We start from the raw sequence: 5,965 nt of genomic DNA on the forward strand, positions 1-5,965 counted from the left end.
TTCCACAGTTGATGGTTATGGGAGCCAGGCTAAAAACAGAGAGAAAAGAGAAGATGGCTGATGAAAGAATCTTGGGGATCAAGTACACTACATTTAGTAGGCATGATATGAAAGATGCATTAGCAGAGGTGACTGAAGAGTGGTCAGACAGGTAGAAGAACCAAGAAAGAAAAGTGCCACAAAAATCCAAAGAGAGTTTCCAAGAGAGTGGTCAATACTGTCGGTTGCTACAGAGAAGCCAAGGAGAATAAGGTCTGAGAAGAGAATGTTAGATTTGGAGATTAGTAGATTATTAGTAATTTTGGAGAGAGTGATGAGGTTGGAAGCCAGATTGCAGGGAAAGTGAGAGGAGAGGAAGCGGAGGCATCTCCGAGTTTAGATAGCTTTTTAAAGGAGTTTGGCCAAGAAAGGTATGAGAGATATAGGACAATAGCCAGCAGGAATGATAGGATTTAATAAGATTTGTTTGTTTGTTTGTTTGTTTGTTTTATGAATGGGAGAGGCATGTGCATGTTTGTAGGCAGAAAAGGAGAAGCCAATAGATAGCGAGAGATTGATGATAATAAAGAGAGAAAGGATGATAGGGTCAATCTACTGGAGAACACCAGAGGGATACAGTCAAGGACATGTACATGTAGAGGGGTTGGCATTGGCAAGAAGGACCACTTGTTTATCAGAGGCAAGTAAAGGAGGAAATGATGGGGGATGATGTCAAGGGATTGTGAAATGATCAGAAGGGGCGAAAAAGGATACAAAATAAACCCACATAAATCATCAGCATTTCTATACATTACCAACAAAGTCCAGCAGCAAAAGATAGCAAGAAAAATGTTTAAAATAATTACAGACAATATAAAATACTTGGGAGTCTACCTGCCACAACAAGCCCAGGAACTATATGAACATAACCATAAAACACTTTTCATATAAATAAAATCAAATCTAAACAATTGGAAAAAATATTAAATGCTCATGGGTAGGCCAAGCCAATATAATAAAAATGACAATCCCACCTAAATTAATCTAGTCATTCAGTGCCATACCAATCAAACTATCAAAAAATTATTTTATAGAGCTAGAAAAAGTAATAACAAAATTCACTGGAAGAACAAAATCAATGAGAAAGAAGTGTGAAAGAAGGTGATCTATCCAGATCAGATCTCAAAACTGTATTATAAAGCAGTAATTATCAAAACAATGTGGTACTGGCTAAAAAATAGAGTGCTGGGTCAGTGGAACAAATTAGGTACAAATTGCATTATAGTAAATGACCATAGTAATCTAGTATATGATAAACCCAAAGATCCAAGCTTTTGGAACAAAAACTCATTATTTGACAAGAACTGCTGGAAAAACTGGAAAACAGCATGGAAAAAACTAGGTATAGACCAACATCTCACACCTTATACCAAGATAAGGTCAAGATAGGTACATGACTTATACATAAAGGGTGATATCATAAGCAATAGAAGAGAGCATGGAGTGGTATATCTGTCAGATTTGTGGATATGGAAAGAATTTAGGACAAAGGAAGATATAGAGAGCATTACAAAATATAAAATAGATAATTTTGATTATATAAAATTTAAAAGTTTTTGCACAAACAAAACCAATGCAACCAAAATTATAAGGAAAGCAGAAAACTAGGGGAAAATTTTGAAACAAGTATCTCTGATAAAGGCCTCATTTCTCAACTACATAGAGAACTGAGTCAAATTTATAAAAATACATGTCATTCCCTAATTGATAAATGGTCAAAAGATATGAACAGGCAGTTTTCAGACAAAGAAATCAGAGCTATCTATAGCTATATGAAACAGTGCTCTAAGTCACTATTGATCAGAGAAATGCAAATTAAAACAACTCTGAGGTACCACCTCATGCTTATCAGAGTAACCAATATGACAAAAAAGAAAAATTTTGGATGTTGGATGTTGGAGGGGATGTGAGAAAACTGGGACACTAATACATTATTGGTGGAGTTGTGAACTGATTCAACCAGTCTGGAAAGCAATTTGGAACTATGGCCAAAGGGCTATAAAACTGCATACTCATTGACAAGCAGGATGATTTCAGAAAAAAACCTGAAAATACTTACATGAACCAATGCATAGTGAATAGAACCAGGAAAGCATTGTACATAGTAACAGCAATATTGTTCGATTAGGAAATGTGAATGACTTAGCTATTCTCAGCAATACAGTGATCCTTCCAAGACAATCCCAAAGGACTAATGATGAAGCATACTGCCTCCAGAGAAAAAACTGATATTGATTGAATGCAGACTGAAGCATTCTATTTTTTCATGTTCTTTCTTTCATTTTTTTATTCGAGTCTTCTTGTAAAAATGACTAATATGGAAATGTTATGCATAATTGCACATGTGTAGCCTATGTTTGATTGCTTACCATCTCAGAGTGGGGGGGGGGAGGGAGGGAGAGATAGAATTTGGAACTCAAAACTTTAAAAATTGGAAAAAATTGGAAAAAATAAATAAAAAGGAGTAATGTTTAATAAACTAGGAAAGGGAGATTGGAGCCAGTTTTGAAAGGCTTTGAATGCCAAACAGGATTTTATATTTGATCCTAGAGATTACAGGGAGACATTGGAAGTTATTGAGTAGGTAAGTGAAATGTCAGACCTGTACTTTAGAAAGGGAAAGGAACAGAAGGAAAGCTGGGGTGGGGGTGGGGGAGGAAGCCAGAGGTTAAGTGATTTTCCCAAGTCACAGCTAGTAAGTGCCTGGGACCCAATTTAAACTCTAATCTTCCTGACTTTTGTCCCAGCCTTATACTACACTACCTACCAATATTAGGGAAATCAATTTGGCAGGTATGTGGAGGATAGATTGGAGTGGGAATAGACTTGAAGCAGAGATATTAATGAGGAGGGCATTTCAATAACAAGGTGAGGAGGGATAAGAGCCTGAATTAAAGTAGTGGCTATATGATCAGAGAGAAAGAAAAGGATTTGAGATGTGCTATGGAGACAATATTTGGCAACTGATTGAACATGTGGGGTGAATGAGAATGAAGAATTGAGAATGACAATGTGGTTATAAACCTAGGTCACTTGAATGGCAGTGGTGCCCTAAACAGAAACAAAGATATTTAGAAGAGTAAAGGGTTTAGAGGAAAGAAGATAAATTTTGTTTGGGACAAAATAGATAATTTTGATTACATATAATTAAAAAGCTTCATCATTAGTTGTATCAATTAAGATTGAACAATAAAAGGAACAATAGAGTAATGAAATAGCTTTGCATCAGATATCATCAATGCAAGTTTGATATTCAAGTTATATAGAGAATTGACACAAATTTGTAGTTCTAAGACTCATTCCCCAATAGGTAAATATCTAAAAGATATGAAAAAAACTATTAAAAAAGAGTGTGACCATCTCTGTGTGTAGCTGAGGATGAATGGAAAAGTCGGTTAGGAAGTTAATCAGATCAAGGAACCTAGAGGTTAGAGTATTTGAGGGAACATCAATGTATATGCTGAAGTGCCCTATAATGAGGGCGGGAATTGGGGTGGAAAGTGATACTGAATTCATTGAGAAAGTTAGGAGATTGACAATAGCTGCCAGATGTGGATTGGATGATAAATTTGGATACTATAAACCTCAAAAGAGGAAAGGCTGAATGATGGTGCCATAATGAACATCTGGAAATGGCAAAGGGAGCAAAGAGTATTCTGACTCCCTCACTAGGACCAGTGAGTTGGGGAGGGAGGATATAAAAGGAGATACAAACAGTACTAGAAGGGAAGGCTTGTGATGAATGCATTATCATCTGGGAGATTCCAGATCTTAGTGAGGGCCAAAGGATGGAAGGTGAGCCTAAAAGGAAGAGGTCTCAAGTGAAGGGTAGTTTGTTTTTCATGGAATGGGAGTTCCAGAGGGCATAGTAAGCTAGAAGATATGGAATGTCACATTGGAAGAGGAGTAATATTGAGGTGGGTGGGGATAAAAGAATGGGCAACAGGGATTGCAGGGGTCATTGGGGGTTTCTCTTCAGTATTTGATATCTCAAAAGTATGGAGAATTGAAGGGGGTGAGATTTGCAACGATTGAGAAATGAGTCCAGGCAGAGTAGCAGTTATTGGAAGAAGCTCTGGTGATGAAGGAAGGTGAGTATGTTGTTCTCCAAATGGTCTCACTTCAGGATCTCCCCTTATTAGTGATCTGGCTGCTCTCTTTCCTCACCTCCATGTCTTAGAATCTAGCTCCCTTCAAGACAGCTTAAATGCTAACTCCTAAAACAGAACTTTCTTGGTTCCCTGTTGTTAGTGTTCTTCCCCTCAAACATTATTTTATATTTACTCATCAGTCTATCTGTTGTTTTCTTGACAAAAAAAAAAGGTAATCTCCTTTAGGGCAGAGACTATTTTGATTTTTGTCTTAGTATGCCTAGAGCCTAGCACAGTGCCTTTCTACCAAAGGCAATTAATAAATGCCTATTGAATGAAAGCAGACAGTACAGATGAAGAAAGAAAAAGCTTAATGAATAGTAAAGAGAATGTGGGTGGGATGGAATTAGGGAAAATTTGGACCAAAATTTGGCGGTGAGGTCCATTCCATTTTCTGGGATTGTTACTGTAGAATACAGTTTTCTGAGGTATGTTTTTATGAGACTTGGAGAGTGGTAGAACAAGACTGACATGAAGCAGTGGGGCAGCTCAATGTCTAAGAATGGAGTTGAAGTTGGAATCAGACCTAAGTTCGAATCCAGCCTCAGATACTTATTAGCTGTGTGACCCTGGTCTAGTCACTTAACCTGTCTCAGCTCCTGTTTTCTCACCTATAAAATGGGTGCTCCTATCTCACAGGGTTGTTTTGAGGATCGAAAGAGGTAATGTAAGTACAGCACCTTAAAGTGCTATATAAATATTATTTATTATTGTTAACAATGATGATGATGATAATGGTGATGATGGTGGTACTGGTAGGTGATGATGATGATAATGATGATGGTGGTGGTGGTGGTGGTGACAACCATTGCTAGAACTGAGCTGAGAGTAGGACAGCTCCAGGAAACCTGTCCTTCATTTAGGCTGTGGCAGAGATGACTTTGGACAAAAGTGTCATCTCTACTTAGCACCAGAGAGGTTGGAAGGTGAAGCTTCTGTATAAGAACAAAGTGATTATCCCATCCTTCTGCTCACTCTTAAGGGGGACTGTGAGATGGGGTGTGAAAGGAAAGAGTAACACCCTCAGAGATTTAGCTAGAATTGTGCACTGGGACCTCCCAGCTCTGGTGATTTAGTAGCACAGGAACCCGTGTTCCTCCTGTTTTTAGCTCAGCTGAGCAGTTCCCTTTTATCCCACTTGCCAAGTTTGCTGCTTAAATAAGGTGTTCATTGTTGAGAATGTGCTACTTGCATCCATTCCTTTCCCACTTCCCTCCCTGACAGTCCCCCTCTTTTCCTGTGTAACAGGAATTTGAGTGAAGATAGCACCCTACTCTCTCCCAGAATGGAGGTTGGCACCCTTCTGCACATGTGAGGTCTGGTACAGTTTTGGTTTCCTCCTTTTTCCCACTTAGACACACCTTGACTACTATCTTCGTACCTCTATCCTCTTTCCCAGTCTTCTCTGGAAAAAGCAGAACTCTTGTTTTAAGGATCAGATTCTGATCTGGAGCATTCTAATTTAAAAGTTTCCTGGGGCTATTCTTTTTCAAGCTGGAGAGACAATCCAGCCATGACCTGGTAAAAACAAGTAAGTAACTCCAATGGAGTGTGTGACAGAAGCCTCGGTCAGGGGAAGTGGCCTGGTTGAGGTTACAATGACAAAATCCAATCTTTTGATTGATGCTACAGACCTGCAGAGCTTCTCCTGAATGGCATATCATGTGATAGACACCAGGGAGGGATTCTATTGGAAGGAACTGTTAGAGCATAGCTCGAGATGAGAGAGAGAGAGAGAGAGAGAGAGAGAGAGAGAGAGAGAGAGAGAGAGAGAG

The sequence above is a fragment of the Vombatus ursinus genome, unplaced genomic scaffold (genome assembly GCF_900497805.2).
Source record: "Vombatus ursinus unplaced genomic scaffold, bare-nosed wombat genome assembly UNPS02014863.1, whole genome shotgun sequence".
In the NCBI taxonomy this organism is placed as follows: Eukaryota; Metazoa; Chordata; class Mammalia; order Diprotodontia; family Vombatidae; genus Vombatus; species Vombatus ursinus.